Here is a 19675-nt window from a genome sequence, read left to right on the forward strand (position 1 = left end):
TTTATAAAATGTTCAGCACATATACCAAATCTCAACATGTTAAAACTATATATTCATTCATCTGCAGACTGTATCCTTAAGCACTGGAGAACACAGTCTTTCTCCTAAGGAAAGATCAGTCTTGGAGGATAAAGAAGAAGTAATAGGCAATGCATTATGGTGCACAGTGATAAATACTTTACTGGACTAAAAATATGGGGTGTCACCCACCCTGCCTGGGGTGTAATAAGGCATTTAGGAAGGGCAATATTTCATCTTACATGTCAAGGATGAATAATAGTAATTTACCTGAGCAGTCTGGAAAGTATTTCAGACTAGAGGAATAGACTCAGAGTTCAGGTATACTGCATTAGCCCAGTAAAACCCATTTCCAGAGAAGGGAGCAGGAGAATAAGAAATGTGGAGGCCAGAAAGAGAAGAGAAAACCTGATTAAGAAGTTCATTGCCTTTCTTTTTCTTCTCTGTAAAGATCAAGTAAGATTAGGTGCAACCCACATTTCATTTATCTCTTTCACTCTTTTCCTACATATACATTTAGGAAAAAGTGAGCATTAAAATATTTATCAAGCACCAACAAATCAGAGTAGCAGCTGCTTGTTAATGGAGGATGAGGTGGTGGTAAGGGGTGAGATGAAGCAGTGACTATTTTTAAAATCAAAAGGAAACATATGGTATTTAATAACTGGTGTGTCCATGCCATGTGTACCATCTAAACTTCAGCCCTGGGTCCGGTTAAACAAATGGTAAAGTTGTCGTCATCATTTGTATTAATTTTTCACCTTGAACTTACTTTGTAGTAGGTTAATATTCCCCCTAATCTATGTGTGTGTGTGCGCGCACATGCATGTGTGAGCGCACATGCATATGTGCATGCAAGTGCTCGAGAACACCCTATATTCCAGCCATGAGCAATTGGATTAAATGTTGAAACAAACCACATTATTTAATTTGATAGAATTAACTGATCCAAAGGTCAGCAATTCTGGCACCGTTAAGACTGTGTCATCAATCTAAAATGACCCACAATTCAGAGAAAATACCATTAGTATAAGACTTTTCCAATTTTAAATCACTTTCGCATTATCAGATGTAATCCTCACAATGACACAGTGAGGTGGATAAAGCAGGAACTCATTTACACATGCTCTGAAAGTCAATTTCTACCAGCTGCTATACCTCCAAGAGCCATAGAGGCAAGTATTAACATGACCTATACATGGAAATGAGAAAACTGATACCTAGTGAGATAATATTTACCTTGATGACTTAAAAATAATATGTGCTACTTCAAAATTAAAAATACAAACAATTATAGGCAAATATAGAATATTACTGCTAAGATATTCTACGAGTTGAATTAAAAAGAATTAAGAATGTTAGACATTATGCCCTCCCAAATTCTCTAAAGTATTCAAGTGGTAGAACTACTTTCTTCTCCTAAAAGCTTTGATTTCAGTAGGCTGTTTGGAATTATAGAAGATTAAAATTTATTATTGGACTCATCAGTTGCAATGTGTCTATCTAGTTAAACCCTAAATTAGAATTTACAAAGTGTTTTAGCTAGACAGGAGGTAATGACATTTTCTAAATTAAAAAAAAATAATAATAAACTAATGTTTACTTTTTAGCCATAATTTCTTCAAAATGTACTCCATATCTCTGCAAGAATTACTACCAATATAATAGTATTATATACACAATTGGGATACATTTTATACAGTCTAGTCATAGGATTCTAGCATTTTACAAAATATGATGAAATGTAAACAAGCACAGATATCTCATTTATTTAGAAAGAATTGTATGTGCAAGGCACTGAGCCAAGTTCTGTAAAAGCATGCAAGATAAAGTCTGTCCTCCAGAGCTGATAGTCTAGGACAGAAAATATGACCCATACATGTGGAAGAGTTTTTGTTTCAAATTACTAAGTAATTAAAATCAGGAAGAAGAGTAATTTGAATAATTCAAATATAAGAATGTTCAGGGAAGGTAAACACAATGTTTGCTGAGGGGTCAAGGCAAGTTTTATTGGAGGAGTTGGCACCTTGAAGAATAGAAGTTTCCAATAATAATTCAAAGGAATCTTAATAAGCCATTGCTTATTAAGTGTGATTCAAAGATGATTTTTTTCAAAATCTTTTCTTAATGAGGTGCTTTAATTTTGATGCTTAAAGCTGGAAGAGAATTGATTCATCCATTATTTCATTCATTTATTTACGCATTCAATAAATAATCATTGAGTATTATTGTGCACTGTGCATTGTTCTATTTGCTCATGATGGACCCAGTGCAGATAAGATTTCTGCTCTCTTAGAGCTTGTGTATCATTTGAAGAATCAAATAATAAAGAAGCAAATAAAGACAATAAGATGGTAAATGCAAATTCATTTTCAATTTGAAAAAACACAGAAAATGATGATATGATTAGTAGTAATGACACAGAGGCAGAGAAGAGAGACTAGAGTGTTAGTCAGATAAAGCCTCTTTGAAACAGATGGAGACAGTGACATGAAACTCTGAGGAAAGAGTTTTCCCAGTCTAGAGACATGACAGTGCAGAGACAAGCTAGGAAGAAGCATGGTGTTTGAGAAATAGAAGGAAGTTCAGCGTGGCGGGAGTGGAACGAGATAGGTGGAGAGCGATAGGAGTTGAAGTCTCAGAGATAAGTAGCCCTGTCAGGGCCTTGTTGCACAGAAAAAAGGATTTAAATTTTATACTACAAGTGATGGAAAACCCTTGGAGGATTTTAAAGGAGAAAGGAATGATATGATGAGATTTATAATTTTAAGAAATTCACTGTATTTGATGCGTGAAAATTGCATTGTATGGTAGCAAGAACGAAATCTGAGAGATGAGTAATTGGAATCATTCAAGAAAGAGGTGATGTAGTCTTGCACTACTGTGGTCAAGACAGTGGGGATGGAAAGTTTTCAGGGGTAGATCGGACTGTTGAGAAGATTGGATGGGAAGAGATAAAAGAGTCCAGAATATTTCCTTCCCCTAACTCTGCTGGGAAGACTGAACAGCAAAGCCATTTGCAATTGTTAAAATTAGGCTTCAAAAGTCATTCACACTTTTATTCAACAGTGGTAAAAACTTACTATTGAATATTTTTGTTATTGATCATCCCAAGGTCTGGACTGCGAATTTGGCATTGATGTAAAACAGACATGACAACCCTCCTCCCTAAATTTCTCCGTCTAAGTTCTGACTAATAATAGCAAGATTGACATTCTATCCCAAGTAGTATTGAACATATCAGGAATGTCAACTGTAAATTGAGTTTTAGACATTCATGATGTAGACAGAATTTAATCTGAATCATGCCATAGCAGGATCAAAAAAGACCTTCTCTACCATCAAGTGACTTTTAAAATTCTGCATAAAAATTGAACTAAATGTATTAATATTATAATTGGAACTTTTACTTGAACACATGTTTGAGACTATCTCATGCTCTAATTTCTAACTTATTTTTTGAAAGAAAAATGTAGAATTTTGACTTTTTTGTGGTACCATATTAATAATGTACCTTTTATTTTCTGTTTTTTCTCCCATATCATCTCACTTTCCAGTTTCCTACTGGTAATTGCTCCATCTTGTATATGAACTCCTTGCGCCCAATTTCTTATCTCAAGATTAACTTCTGGGAGACTACAGTTGAAAGCAAAATGTTATCAAATCATTTCTACTTTTATAACTCTGTAAGTGACAAAAACAAATGCACATTTGTAAAAGATATAGCAAAGGATATTTTGTTGTTACTGTTAGTCCCTCCCCTTTTTTTCTGTTTCATTTTGTAATAACAATACCACATGCATATATATTTGCCTCTAAATTCTAAATTCAGAAAAAATAAGGACTACTCCTATATTCTCAGCGTTATATTCTTACCAGTTATCACAGTGCCTGGATCATACCTACTTCATACAAGACCAGTGTGTTGGCTGCAATGTGGACTAAACTGATGAATTAGAGTTCTTGCCTCCAGTGACCTCAAACCCTAGTAGAATAAATAACATAATCCTCATTAACACAAAGTAGCAACTGCTAAGTGCCTTAAGACATGCAGTGGTGGAGGAGTGCCTTCTCATTGTTATTATACCTACTTATTAGTAGGAAAGAATAATTAACTGACTTTTATTTGTTAAATTTTAATTTACACAGCATTTTCATATAGAATTTTTCTTTTCTGATACTTGAGACTACATTGCTTAACCATCAGAACTCAGAACTAAAACCATTTATGTGAACATCTTTATTCAAGGTAATTCTTGCCTAAGAAGATAAAGCTGTAAACCAATAACTAAATGCACTGCTTACGTTAGAAAATTTAAGCATACCAAGGTGACTGGACAACAATTTGCTCATCTGGGATGTTATGTTGAGAAACTCAGACCCTTCCTGAAAGAGCCTACTAACCACATAATTTGGAATTAAATGCTATTGTTTTCTTTAAAATATTTGGAACTGAATTGGTCTAACATTATACAAGTGACGCCCCTAAATAATAAGTGTTTTGACTTTATTTATTGAGAAAAGTAAATACTTTGTAAGTTGTTATGACTCCTTACAGTAAAAATGAACATTCCTGTTCTTATTGTGGATATTTTTTAAAGCAAGTACAGAAAAATTATTGGAGGTCAGTTTAAACTGGAATAAGGAACACTTTTAAAGTAGATTAATGTCCCATCTTGCATGCCGTTGTGACTCTGTACATGCTCTATCCTCTCTGACTAGAATGCCTATTCCACTTCTGCCTTTGTGCTAAACTTTTCCTTCAGGACTTAGATTAAGGTCTATTATTTTCCCAAAGGATAAAAGCTGGCTTATTTTATATTCACAGGAATAAAATAAGACTGTAATCCCCAGCCTTTCTTGAAGTTGGAATCATGCCATTGGAATTGGCATACATGGCAGTAAAATATCTTGTCCACAATCAATCTCTCTTCCGTTTCCATGGTGACCATTCCAGGCCACATGCTTAAGTCTTAGAGTCACTGCCTTAGGAGACTCCAACCCTCACTGGACTATTATGTAATTAAAAATAAACCTTTATTACACTATGTCACAGAAACTTTGGAGTTGTTATAGCAGCTAGCATTAATTACACTAGTATATATAAGTTGAGTCAGATATTTAGTACTTTGGCTTATGAGTTTATTGTATCACAGTGACAGTAATTGCAATTGTCTATTTAATTGCATGTTCCGCACACAGACTATGAGAAATCCGAGAACAGCAGCAGGCCTATTCTTTTGCTCTGACACCTGTACAGTTTCTGGCATATTCTAAGGTTGCAATAAATGTCTGAATGCATAAATCAAGAGATGAAGACCTGTAAATAAATGTTGCTCTTTGCCTAGTTGTTATGACAATATGGGAGTAACCAATCCTCTTGCCAGCATTCTACCTCTGTCAGTGGAACAGTAACTTCCATTATATGTGAAATAATAAAGACAAACTTCCACACTTCTGTTTACTTGATGTCACTTCTTCTTCCAAGGATAAAAGAATGACTTACCTTTTGGGTCAGTCACATTGGTGAAAAAGCTTGGCATGAGGAAAAACATGACATAGTTGTATCAACTCATGTCAAAGAGATAGGGCAGACTTTAGAAAATGCAGGAAAGTGTTAGTCAGTTATTTAGGCTGAAACATTAGGTAAACTTAAGAGCAGTGAAATGAAGCTGTAAAGTATTTTAGGGACTTGATCAAGGAAGGCCTCAAATACATTTAATAGGAAAATACTGGAAGTCAGACATGCTTTAGGATTAGCCTCACAGTTTCCTGATAGATGGACAGGAGGCATGAGAGAAGCCAAGAGTCTTACTGGGAAAGCATCACCACTGTCCCCAAAGATTCACCGAGAATGAGATACCCATTTAAAACTCTGAACATGCCAAGCCTCATAAATAGGTTTCTACTTTTTACTATTACCTTTCATTTTCACTTGTCATTAATTTTTCTAAACAAGAAAACCAGACTCTAAAGGCAAAGTACAGTATTTGAAAGCAATGTCATACCTTTCTAGGGAAAAAAAGACCCATTGAGTCTGTAAGACATTGAACAATGGTCATTGTTTGACTTGGTGGATTACTGACACATGTTTGTAAAAGATTCTGTTCTGAAAGGAAGCAAACATTCTCCTGAAAGACTGGCTTCTTTTCTCTCCAATTTTAGTCCCCTTTTTCTTACTCTGTTATTATGTTGTTCCAACTTTTAAAAGGAATATTTTACTACCTCTCCTCACACCAGCTAATACTTTCACAGCCAACATAGTTAGAAGGTCACTTACATTATAGCCTCTTTCAATGCAGAGAGTGACACCCAGAAAAAAGTCTCCCAGTACACCCGCATTGCTTCAGTCAGGTCACACAGATTGTGCTGCAAATGTGTCTTCTGTAACAGCTTAGCATTCAGAAAACCTGGCACTAAGTGGGTCCAGGAGAAAGGCTTCCTGATATTTTTATGGTCATTTATAATGTAGACAGCCATGTTGAGCAATGAAAGCTGAGGCATTTTTAAAACTAAAGAAATAGCATAAAAATTGTGCCTTTAATCGGTATGTCACATGATTTTTCACGCATTGTTTTAAGCAAAAAATTTCATTTAAAAGCATTTTATTCCTGCCAGTACTTCTCTGGGGGAATGTTGAGAAATCTAAATATCAAATCAAGCATGAAATGTTGCACAATTTCTAATTACCAAGTCCTATGAAAAGAGTAGATCTGGTTGAATGTAACAGCAAGAGTCCTATGGCATGATGTATTAAGAACACCTCTTGCCAGGCAAAGTGACATCTAAAGATGCACAATCTCCCACTTAAGATGGTTAAAGTTTGCTTAGGGTAAAGCCAATAAATTCAGAGTAAAAGGTGCTGTCAGCTAAAAGGTAACTGCACCAAATGGGCCTCAGAGGTTTCTTGTTTTTGTTTGTTTTGCTTTTCTCATCTCCTGCCAGCATCATTATCACAGCGTTCATTTTCCCAATGGCTTCTTGTTAATCTATACAGGATGCAACAGGTGTATTAAAATGCGCTCATCCTTTGCTAACCTGGACTTTAATGAATACTGGCAGGTATTTGTTTCCATTAAAGGACGACATGTCCTGGGCAACCGGTGTCCAAATCTCTTTAGTGAATATCTTGGAAATAAAAGTTTAATATGCTATTGTTGCCATTACCTTTTATTGCATGCGGCTCCTGTCTTACCCTGAGCGCAACCTGCCTTGTGGATGTTATTGTATTTGTCTTCACAGTACGGTGTGCTGTTGTCAACTCTTATTATCCCTGTTTCACAGATGCCAACACAGACATACTGGCATTCTGTGACTTCCTCAATGTCAACGTTAGAGAGGATTGAGTCACCATGGTACACAATCCAGGTTGACAAGTCTACCGATGTTGACAACAAGGCAACAATGCTTGTTTTTGTGTGATACATTTTTTAGGAGGATGTGCATGAGGATATTTATGTGCACATTTGTTGCCAACCAACACCACAGCTGCAGAACTATTCAAGTCTTTTTGAATTATTACATATCAGGAAAACTGAATTGGTCATTTTGTGTGGGAATATGCACGGACGGAGCGGATGCCATGACTGGACGGCTTCCTCGTTTTACTACTCGGGTCAAAGAGGTCGCTTCTGAATGTGAGTCTACGCACTGTGTCATCCACAGAGAAATGCTGGCTAGCCGAAAAATGTCACCTGAACTTACAACGTTTTGCAGGATATGATGAAAATTATCAACCACATTAAAGTACATGCCCTTAACTCACGTCTGTTCACGCAGCTCTGTGAGGAGATGGAAGCAGAGCACACACCTCTTCTCTTATACACAGAAGTGAGATGGCTTCCTAAAGGTAGATCACTGGCCAGAGTTTTCGAGTTACGAGAGCCACTCCAGAGATTTCTTTTAGAAAAACAGTCACCACTGGCAGCACATTTCAGTGACACAGAATGGGTCACAAAACTTGCTTACTTGTGTGACGTATTCAACCTGCTCAACGAACTCAATCTGTCACTTCAGGGGAGAATGCCAACTGTGTTCAAGTCGGCAGATAAGTTGGCTGCATTCAAAGCCAAACTGGAATTATGGGGACGACGAGTGAACACTGGGATTTTTGACATGTTTCAAACATTAGCAGAGATTTTGAAAGAGACTGAGCCAGGGCCTTCTTTCTCCCAGCTGGTGCATGGTCACCTATCTCAGCTTTCAGAAGAATTTGAGCATTACTTCCCAACCACAAAATGCCCCTGAACTGGGAAGGAATGGATCTGCGACCCATTTGTGAATAAGCCAGGTGAATTGACTTTGTCCTTGGTAGAAGAGGATCAACTGCTTGAGATAGCAAATGATGGCGGCCTTAAAAGTGTGTTTGATATAACTTCAAATCTCCATACATTCTGGATTAAAGTCAAGGCAGAATATCCTGAGATTGTCACAAAAGCACTGAAAAGCTTGCTTCCATTTCCAGCATCCTGTCTTTGTGAAGCAGGGTTTTCTGCAGTGACAGCAACCAAAATGAGATTACGGAGTAGACTGGACATAAACAATACACTTCAGTGTCACTGTCTCCTATCACCCACAGATGGGACCATCTAGTTGCAGGAAAACAAGCTCCGGGCCCCCACTGATTCTGAACTATGGTGAGTTGTATAATTATTTCATTATATATTACAATGTAATAATAATAGAAATAAAGTACACAATAAATGTAACGTGCTTGAATCATCCCAAAACCATCCCCCCTGCCCTGGTCCATGGAAAAATTATCTTCCACGAAACCGGTCCCTGGTGCCAGAAAGGTTGTGATGTACTTTCGAATTCCTCTCTACTTGCACTCTTACATTAATGAAACATAGATTCTGAATTAAAATCATACATATAAGATTTCATTATGTAATTGAGTATCTTTTAAACAGCACTTTATTATGAGATTGACACCAATGAGAATTGTTCTAAATATGAAGCAATTGGTAGCCAGGAAATTTTATCTTTCATAACATAAAGGTGACAACAGAACCATTAGAAACCAAAGTTCCATTAAAAAGTTCAATAAAAATTAACTACCTCTTTCTCAGTTGAAAATAAGCAATTAAATACTAATAACTGGTGAAGAAACATACATATGTTTTTACATATATATATATATATATATATATATATATTTGTGGGAAGATCATCACTTCTATCACAGTTAACAATGGTGATACAGATTGTACAAAGACATTTGACTTCCAAGTATCTTACATTTTGCTAACCTTTCATACCTTTACCTGTTTATTCGAAAGAAGTGGTAAGATGATTCTACTGTAAAAATTTCTATAAAATTTTTATATTTCATAATGGAAAAAAGAATGTTAAGTATGCTGAATCAAAGGGTAAGTTTTTATACGTGTAAATCAAAAAAGGAAACAACAATTTTGTTTGCACATAAACCAAACTATAATGTTTTACAGATTGAAAGCATGACTGAAATACCAAAATGTTAGAAGGTTATTTGGTTTTATTTAACTCCAATTCAGTTGTGAACATTACTGCTGAAATTTAATGCCCCAAATTTGTGTTTGAATTAAAAATGTCCAGGTCAGATGAACTGAAAGAGCCTTTTTACAATATCCTTAATAGACAAATTGAAAATTTTTTGAGGCAATAGGTACAGCTCAGACTAAGCAAATAAAATAAATTCTCTATTATCTAATACTTTTCAGTGGCCTAATCTTTTGAAAAGTAAGTTAAAATTACCTATTTAGACTAGTTTAAAGAAAATCAGAAGACCTTTCAAATAAGGTAACTTAAATAAGAGCTTGACAAGTTAGTCTTCTGAATTCTTTTAAGTTTATTCTAAGCACTCATCAGTTTACATAATGCTTACTAGAGTCTGCCTCAGCATAAACTAAGCTATTTGAAGTCCAAATCAGGAATTTGCATGGCAAGCTTATAAATTACATATAATAGAATCACTGAGCCATTGGAACCTTAGATATTATCTAGTTCAATTCTCTTCAGTTGAGAGAGGAGGAAATTAAAGGTGCTAAAAATTTTAAAGAGCTTTCACATACATCACTTCATTCATTCTCACAGCAGCTTCATCAAGTAGGGACATAGATAGTAGTCATGTCGTTTTACAAATGAAGGCCACACACTGAGGCTATCTTCTGGCTGTTCCCTGGAGGCGACAAGTGACTCCAGGGGACTGTTAAGGATGGTGGGATCTTGAAGGCAGGTGCAGAACATTCAGGAGTATCTGTAGAGATGAATGGTGATTGGGAATCACCAAAAATCTACAGGGCAATTTCACAAAAGGAGACTCAGTTGGGTTGTCCATTGGCTGTGGCATTGTGAGCCTTGGGGTTTCAAGAGAGGTCATTTAGCTGCTCAAGGTAAAAGAGCAGGATAAATTGATGGGCAAATGGTGAAGTCAACCATCAGTGTCCAAGTCAGCTACAAGAACTGAAGAGCTGAGCAGAGTGTATTCCCTACCAACAAGTGGAAGAAACCAATGATGGGGCTGTTTGTTACAGGAGCTCCAGCAGAAGACCGGGGAGGCTGAAAATGCAATTTTTATGGGGAATTGGAGGCAAGACAAACTTGGGTGTGAGGCCAGGCTCTGCATCTTTCTTTTGGCTTTGGACTTGGAGAAAATCACTTATTTCTCTAATCCTTAGTTTTCTCAAATTCTGTCTTCAGACAGTTTGAAGCTTGAATTATACAATTCATGTTAAAATGCTTATAGCAAAGTGCTTGGTACAAAAAAGCTCAAAAATAACAAATAATGAGCTGTTATTATCATTATTATTATCATTTAAAATCTGCCCCTTTTGTCTAGAAGTACTTATTTTTAACTGAGCCAGTCTTCTAAGCAATAAGGTGCATCTGAACATGGAGTTAGCATGCAGCAAAGGGCTGGAATATATTCCTCATAGCTTAAAGTGTCTGATCCAAAGTTATTGGAGACAGAACAGAAAGCAAGTTTCCTTCCTTCCCAGTGTAGGAGAGCAAAATTTGCCACCCGACAATGTGTCTCTTTGGCATGAGGATTCTTTTGGGCTGGTTAATCCTGAAAAACAGAAGGCTCAGGAAGTTTTTCTTTTTACCTCCCCTTTAACTGTCTAAAAGAATTTAGATAGGGCGCCTGCATCAGGAGGAGAGCTATTACCAAAGATAACTTTTTTTTAACATAAAAAATAATTATCTGCATGGCAGGGCAATCATTTGGTTACCAAACATTTGCTCTTCCCACCTCCCTGTGAATTATCTTCCTCACCATTTTTTTTTTTTAATTTATTTATTTTTGGCTGTGATAGGTCTTCGTTTCGGTGCGAGGGCTTTCTCTAGTTGCAGTGAGCGGGGGCCACTCTTCATCGCGGTGCGCGGGCCTCTCACTATCGCGGTCTCTCTTGTTGAGGAGCACAGGCTCCAGACGCGCAGGCCCAGTAGTTGTGGCGCACGGGCTTACTTGCTCCACGGCATGTGGGATCTTCCCGGACCAGGGCTCGAACCCGTGTCCCCTGCGTTGGCAGGCAGATTCTCAACCACTGCGCCACCAGGGAAGCCCTCTTCCTCACCTTTGAAATACCAGATTCCTACCTATTTCTCCTTTGCTCAGATAGCATATAAGCAATTTCCTGGCTGTCTGGAGGTCTCATATTCTTATAGAGCCCCCATAGGTATGTAATTAATTTTTTTCCTATTTATCTGTCTCATATAAATTTAATTCTTAGACCAGCCAAAAGAAACTACAAAGGTAGAGAAAAATTTTTTCTCACCGACACAAGTCATTTATTTCCCTTTAATAAGGCACTGTGGCTTTATAAACTCTTTTTAAATTAAAAAAAGGCAGTTCCTTTGTTATTCTCAAAGCTGTATTTAAATTAACCCACAAATATCCATTAGAATATCCATAAATATTATTGTTAATCTCATGGAAATATCACTGCTTATGGTAAATTGCTGATTCAATGTAAAAATGGGACACACTCATAAAACTATTTTAATGATCCACCTTGTGGAGTGAGAATATTATTCAACCATAAAAAAGGAAATTCTGCCATTTGTGACAACATGGATGAAACTTGTGGGTATTATGCTAAGTGATATAAGTCAGACAGAGAAAGACAAACATATGCTCCCACTTATATGTGGAATCTAAAAGAGGCAAACTCATAGAAACACAGAGTAGATTGGTGGTTGCCAGGGGCTAGGGGGTGGGGAAAATTGGGAGATGTAGGTCAAAGGTTATGAAATTTCAGTTATAAAATGAGTACGTTCTGGAGATCTAACATACATCATGGTGATTACAGTTAACAATACTGCATTATATACTTGAAATTTGTTAAGAAAGTTAATGTTCTCACCACACACACAAAAAAAAACCGTGACTGTGGGAGGTGATGGATGTTATTAACTAACTCTACTGTGGTAATCATTTCACAATATATATATATATCAAACAATTAAGGTGTTATTTGTTAATTATATCTCAAAAAAGCTGGAAAAATTTAAAAAAAAAAACTCTCTGAAACAGTGTAAGAAGAGCAAAGCCTGTGAATGGTGTGAAAAATGAGGGGATGGATTAAAAGTGCTCTTGGTTATTGACTAAAAAATTATAATTTTATTTGATTTTTTGTTTATTTTAATCATGAGACATGTTAGCAATAGGTCTGTGCTGGTATGTACAGTGTAAGCTTAGTTAGCCACGCTTAATGAGGCCAACTCAAAGTTTGACCTTATTATGTCAGACATTAAGGAAGGCAAGTAATCAAGAAAGGAGAATGGCCAAGATTTAGCTGCAGAAGATTCCGTGAAGCATAGTTGGTCCTGTTCTTATTACCATTATTTTCCCTTCCAACTAGGTCAAACCTGAAGATTGTCCATATATGGTTAGCCTACACTGATGTTCTCTCTTTGCAGCCCCTATCCCAATATAATTCTATTGATTGTATCCAGCCTAGACTTATACATTCTTTTCACTCCTTTGGGGTTAAGAAAATTTTACCTGGTATCACTACTGTGTAACAGAACACATCCATAAGATATAACTTATATAACTTATATAACTCTTTATCTTTGTTATAGGGGTGGTTACACAGTTGTATTCATTTGTCAAAACTCATCATTTTGCTAACAAGCACTTTTCAATAACAAAACATAGAATAAAGTAATATAATATATATGAAAGTTAATAGAAAAGTTTATTAAATTCTGTAGATTTGCCAGCAATGACAGGTCATTACTGGACTTTTTTTTTTTTCTTATTTTGCAAAAGTATTACATTTTTTCAACTTGGAGACTCCAGAAGTTTAATTGAAGTTTTATTCACTTGGGACTTTTGTGACCTAAATTATGAGAAAGAGCTTTAGCTAACACTATGCTTTGTGCTCAAATTAAGGGATCTCACTACAGCACTAAGAGTATTAATCATAAACTCTCAGTCTATTTATTTGATAGAACAGGCAACAGAGAAGAAAATGAATCTCTCCAGTATTGTAAGCCACAGTTATATAGCTGTATTGCTTCTAATTGTCTGATCTACAAATTTTGAAACAAATGGAAAAGATTTAAACAATGTTGTCCCTTGCAGCTACATGGATGGACCTAGAGACAGTCATACTGAGTGAAGTAATTCAGACCAGAGGAGTACAAATATCATATGATATTGCTTATAAGTGGAATCTAAAAAAATGGTACAAATGAACTTATATACAAAACAGAAATAGAGTTACAGATGTAGAAAACAATCTTATGGTTACAAGGGGGGAAGGTGGGGAGGGATAAATTGGGAGATTGGGATTGACATACACATAATACTATATATAAAATACATAACTAATAAGGACCTACTGTATAGCACAGGGAACTCTACTCGATACTCTGTAATGACCTACATGGGAAAAGATTCTAAAAAAGAGTGGATATATGTATATGTATAACTGATTCACTGTGCTGTACAGCAGAAAGTAATACAACATTTTAAATCAACTATACTCCAACAAAGATTTTAAAAATAAAATAAACAATATTGTCCTTAAATGGAAGCAGAATAATAAAACCTAAAGTAAGTTCATTCTATGTAAGTGAATGTGTCTCCTAGAAATGAAAAAAGAAAAAAAAGGAAAAGGATTAGAAAGACAAATACACAAACACATGTAGATTATATTAAAACATAATTAAACATCAGGTTTTCAAGATAGCTTAAACTGTACTAAATAGACATAACGTTATATTAATTAGGCTATCCTGTGTTTCTGTTAAATATTATGCTATTTGGCTGTTTAAATAATTGGTCACCAGTTTAGTTTAAGATGCAAATTATTAATTTATTCATAATAATTTCAATAGATATGCTGGAAGGATTAAATAAAAATATACATATAAAGTGATTAGCATAATTCTTGGCAGAGAATTTGCACCCAATAGATTGCAATTATTAAAGTTATGTACTATTTGAGTGGCAAGGTTTCTTTCCCCCAGCCCAGTTTTAATGTTATATTTGAGAGAACAAATCAGCAATTTAACATTTGACTTTATTTCAAGATAGAGATAGTCAGGTGTCTTCGTATCTCTTTGTATTTGTAACTCTAACAATACAATTGATCAGGAAACATAGAAATTATAAGGCACAGTTTGCCAAAATTGCTATGAATCTATGCCCTTGAGAAATCTCCTGAGGGACATTGCTACTCACCTCAAAAATACAGAGAGGAATGTAGGCTTCAAAGTAGGATGTAGTAAAGCTTTAATGAAAGTGAAATGTGAAAAAATAAGAGTACAATCAGATATTTCATACCTTATAAATGAAAAAAGTTAGATGAGTTTATTTTTACAAGGCTCTAAAAAGGCATAGGTGATGTTAATTTAGACAGCTGAATTGTTTCAGATAAACAATGACTTAAAAGCAGTTACCATAGCAAATGTGTTAATGATTTAGAAAAGACTAAGTAAAATCCATCCATCTGAGGAAATAAAAACCCAAAGCACTAAACCTTAGATCCTCTTTAAAGTGATATTTTACTTATTTATTTTGTTTAGGAGAGTTTTCCTCAACAGAGCAATTCATTTCTTCTGCTTTAATATATAATTAAGTTGCTTGTGCATAATTGTATTCCTTTAATTTACACTTCTAAGAAATCATGGAACTTCAAAATAGAAAGTTCATTACAATGTTAATATTTAACACTTCAAAAAAATCCCCCTGTGCAAATAACTAAATTAACTGCTTGATTAACTCTATTTACTACATTCCTTTTCTCTTTCATTCATGCCATTTTTTTCCAGTTTCACTCAAGAAGTTAATTCTCTATGATTTATTGGGCAAGGAAATATTTTTCTTGGTTTATTTGGTTGACTTGTTTCATGTGTGAACTTTGCATTTTTTTTTTCTTTTACTGCTGTCAATTACCTCCAGAAAGCAATTTTTAAAATTGTCCACCAGACGTCAACTGCACTAAAGTATATTCTCCCCACCAAATTTTGAAAATCCTACAATGTACCACCATTATTTAAAGGGCAAAATATGTCCCTATAATCTTTGTAATATAAGATAAAGGTATCAGATTATAGAAAAAAAAGTAGTTCTAAATGAGAGCTAACTTGTTAGAGTCCTAAAAGAAGAGTGTACTATAAAAAAATGAGAGGATATTCTTTATTATATTATAACTAGAATAATGGGTTGGGGGAATGGATCCTCTCTTTAGGTTAGCTAGATGTTCATATATTTAGTTCATTGCATATTTAAAGTACAGTATTTGATGAATGTTAAATGCCCACAGAGTACTGTGATTAACTGAAGGATAAGCCTATAAATTACTTGAAAGCAAGGTCTCTGCCCAATTCCTGATTGTCTCCTCAGTGTCCAAAATAGTATAAGGAAAGAGAAAAAGGAAACACTAGGTAGTGAAAGAAGAGAGAAGGGAATAATAGAAGAAAAGAAGAGAAGAGAATCAGTGTCCTGAGTTGATTAGAAACATTGCCTGTTGTGAAAGATGTGTCATCTCCAAGGCTGGCTCTTGTACTTAAGTGTATTCCTGGGCCTCATTTTACCCATCTGGCTAATGGGGATAATATTATCCACTTCATAGAGTCCTTGGGAGAATTAAATGAGATCATCTCTTCAAAGTATCTGGCACAAAGTAAACTTCCAATACAAGATATTTACCACATCTGGCAGAATGTAACATACGAGTCATCATTTGAAGCAGGTTCTTTTCCAAATCCTGGTAGATAACTTGAATAAAGGAATCAAGATCAAGCCAATCTTACCTGACAAAGTGTTGGATTAAGTGAGCTCACAGTTTAAAATACTAAAGAATTCACCCATATTAAAGAGCCAAATAATGGAACTCCAGTAGAGCAAGCAAAAATTCAAATATAGAAGGAAGAATTGACTAAAGGAAAAAAAAAAAAAAGAAGAAAAAAACTAATAAATTAGGCCATGGAAGGCAAAGCTAAGTGTAATTAAAAAGGAATACTAGATTTATACTTAATGATTTGGAAGCAGTCTTCCTTTCTATTCTGTATTGAGCAATTCCTCCTTAGAACCCTGGGTCCTGCCTCAGCCACTTGGATTTAAAAGGATAAGCTAAAACTGGAAAATGAGGAAGAAATGCTAGAGACGGAATCAAGATACACACTAGTAAATTTGAGATCTGGGATGTAAACATAGGTAGGCAGGACTCCAGAGCTCTTATCCATGCTTTTTTTTTTTTTTAATTGGGGTATAGTTGTTTTACAATGTTGTGTTAGTTTCTGCTGTAGAATGAAGTGGAGTTCCCTGTGCTATACAGCAGGTTTTCATTAGTTATCTATTTTATACATATTAGTGTATATATGTCAATCCCAATCTCCCACTTCATCCCACCCCTCCATCCCCCCTTGGTGTCCATATGTTGTTCTCTACATCTGTGTCTCTATTTCTGCCTTGCAAAATGGTTCATCTGTACCATTTTTCTAGATTCCACATATATGCGTTAATATATGATATTTGTTAATATATGATATTTGTTTTCCTCTTTCTGACTTACTTCACTCGTATGACAGTCTCTAGGTCCATCCACATCTCTACAAATGACCCAATTTCATTCCTTTTTATGGCTGGCTAATATTCCATTGTATATATGTACCATATCTTCTTTATCCATTCATCTGCCGATGGACATTTAGGTTGCTTCCACGACATGGCTATTGTAAATAGTGCTGCAATGAATATTAGGGTGCATGTGTCTTTTTGAATTATGGTTTTCTCTGGGTATATGCTCAGTAGTGGGATTGCTGGGTCATATGGTAATTCTATTTTTAGTTTTTTGAGGAACCTCCATACTGTTCTCCATAGTGGCTGTATCAATTTACATTCCCACCAACAGTGCAAGAGGGTTCCCCTTTCTCCACACCCTCTCCAGCATTTATTGTTTGTAGATTTTTTTGATGATACCCATTCTAACTGGCGTGAGGTGATACCTTATTGTAGTTTTGATTTGCATTTCTCTAATAATTAGTGCTGTTGAGCATCTTTTCATGTGCCTCTTGGCCATCTGTATGTCTTCCTTGGAGAAATGTCTATTTAGGTCTTCCACCCATTTTTTGATGGGTTGTTTGTTATTTTGATATTGAGTTGCATGAGCTGTTTATATATTTGGGGGATTAATCCTTTGTCCGTTGATTCGTTTGCAAATATTTTCTCCCATTCTGAGGGTTGTCTTTTGGTCTTGTTTATGGTTTCCTTTGCTGTGCAAAAGCTTTTGAGTTTCATTAGGTCCCATTTGTTTATTTTTGTTTTTATTAACATTACTCTAGGAGGTGTATCAAAAAAATCTTGCTGTGATTTATGTCAAAGAGTGTTCTTCCTGTGTTTTCCTCTAAGAGTTTTATAGTGTCTGGCCTTACATTTAGGTCTTTAATCCATTTTGAGTTTATTTTTGTGTATGGTGTTAGGGAGTGTTCTAATTTCATTCTTTTACATGTAGCTGTCCAGTTTTCCCAGCACCAAGAGTTAAGGACTCTGGATTTGCAGCCCAGTAAGAATCACGAGGAGTATAAGAGATTCTCAAGGGCTTGAAAACTGTGGGAGAATGGACATTTCCATTACATAATAAAGTCTCCTGTAATCTTTTGATTCATTTAAGTGGCTTTGCTTATTTCCCAGACATTTCTAATTCAGAGATGATACATTTGGAATATTGTGGATTTATTGTATTGATTTATTTATTTCATTTTTATCTACCCTTTATCACATGGTAATGTTTTCTGGTTACAAATTCCTTGAAAGTTAACCAAATACTAGAACAGTGTTTCTCTTTGACATAAGAACTCATCACTGTAGTATAGGAAAATGAGTTTGCTCTCTGAGCTTGAACTTTGTCAAGTTCAGTCGTCTCTGTATAATTGAGATGCTACTTTTCTACCAAGAAAAAAAGAATTTTCTTTTTAATTTTGTAAAAACGAAAAGGAAAAGCATTAATGTACTTGAAAATCACAGCATATTTTTAATATTAAGATAAAGTGAAATTGCTTCTTAGCTGAAACACTCAACTTCTCTCAGAACCAGCAAGTCTAACATATGAACAACCCAGACACCTGATATATTCTCTCCTGAAGTTCCTGGCATGGATCAGATATCAAACTACTTCACAGTTACAGGTCTGCCTGTTTCAGCTCTTAGCTTTCCTGTGGCACTATCTTACTCTCAGAGCAAGGTTTCCTATGTGAGGAACTGTGAAAAGAATATAGGCCCTCCATGACTTGCATACTAAAAGGAATTTAGAACCAGAGTTCTCCTTCCCAATTTTATTAAGTTATTCTGTGTTTGCCCCAGGAAAAAAAAAAATGATCCCCCTTTTTTAATTCAGAAATGGCAAAGTAATTCCAAATAGCTTTCAAGATTAAATTTAATCTGTTCTTAAAACAGAAAATAGACCCAATTATTTCTGGTTTGTACTTCTACTACTATGTACATAATATAATAAATGAGGCAAGAAGTAGGGTAAGGTTTGAAGTAAAAACATAATCAATGCAGTTTGCTTTTTAAAATGTATTTATGCAGACAAAATAAGGCTTTTAAAATGATGATATGAAAAATTTGAAAATAATTCTGTTCATTACATGATATTTTTGGTAGTAGAAAAAACTGTAGTTGAAATAGTCTTCCTATACATGGCTTCTTAAAAATATTGCAGAAGCTGTTGAATCACGTCATTCTGGAAAAAAATTGTGGGATTAAATAGCATCCTAACAATAACGTTCTAGGGATTTCTACACATAATTAAACTTCAAATCCTATAGCCAAATAGTTAAATGGGTGATAAAGGCAATTTACAATTTTTCTAAGCTATTTGGTGTACATGTCGCTTTGTTTATATCACTCAGGTAAATTCACCCATTTATTTGTTTGTGAATTTTATACCAAGAATAGCATGGACCTGGGATTAAGTGCCTCCACTTTCTCTTTGACTTAAAACTAGACTTCAGCATCTTATTTAACACAACCCTTTAGGCAGGCAATTTTTAGCTGCGTTGGGTCTTCGTTGCTGCCCGCGAGCTTTCTCTAGTTGCAGCGAGCGGGGGCTGCTCTTCATTGCGGTGTGCGGGCTTCTCATTGCAGTGGCCTCTTGTTGCGGAGCATGGGCTCTAGGCGCGTGGGCTTCAATAGTTGTGGCACGTGGGCTCAGTAGTT

General features: G+C 35.4%; 1 long non-coding RNA gene across 2 annotated transcripts in view; it reads left to right on the forward strand.

The window, feature by feature from the left end:
- LOC309667804 overlaps positions 1 to 19675 on the forward strand; it is a 95594-nt gene that overhangs the window by 41413 nt on the left and 34506 nt on the right. The window contains exon 3 of one of the 2 annotated variants that reach the window (XR_014267967.1): positions 3576 to 8654. This is a non-coding gene — a long non-coding RNA (uncharacterized lncRNA). The remainder of the gene's footprint in view (positions 1 to 3575; positions 8655 to 19675) is intronic. The other variant, XR_014267968.1, reaches the window with a different exon arrangement.

This window comes from Balaenoptera physalus, assembly GCF_965194825.1.
Source record: "Balaenoptera physalus genome assembly, chromosome: 10".
NCBI classification, from domain to species: domain Eukaryota; kingdom Metazoa; phylum Chordata; class Mammalia; order Artiodactyla; family Balaenopteridae; genus Balaenoptera; species Balaenoptera physalus.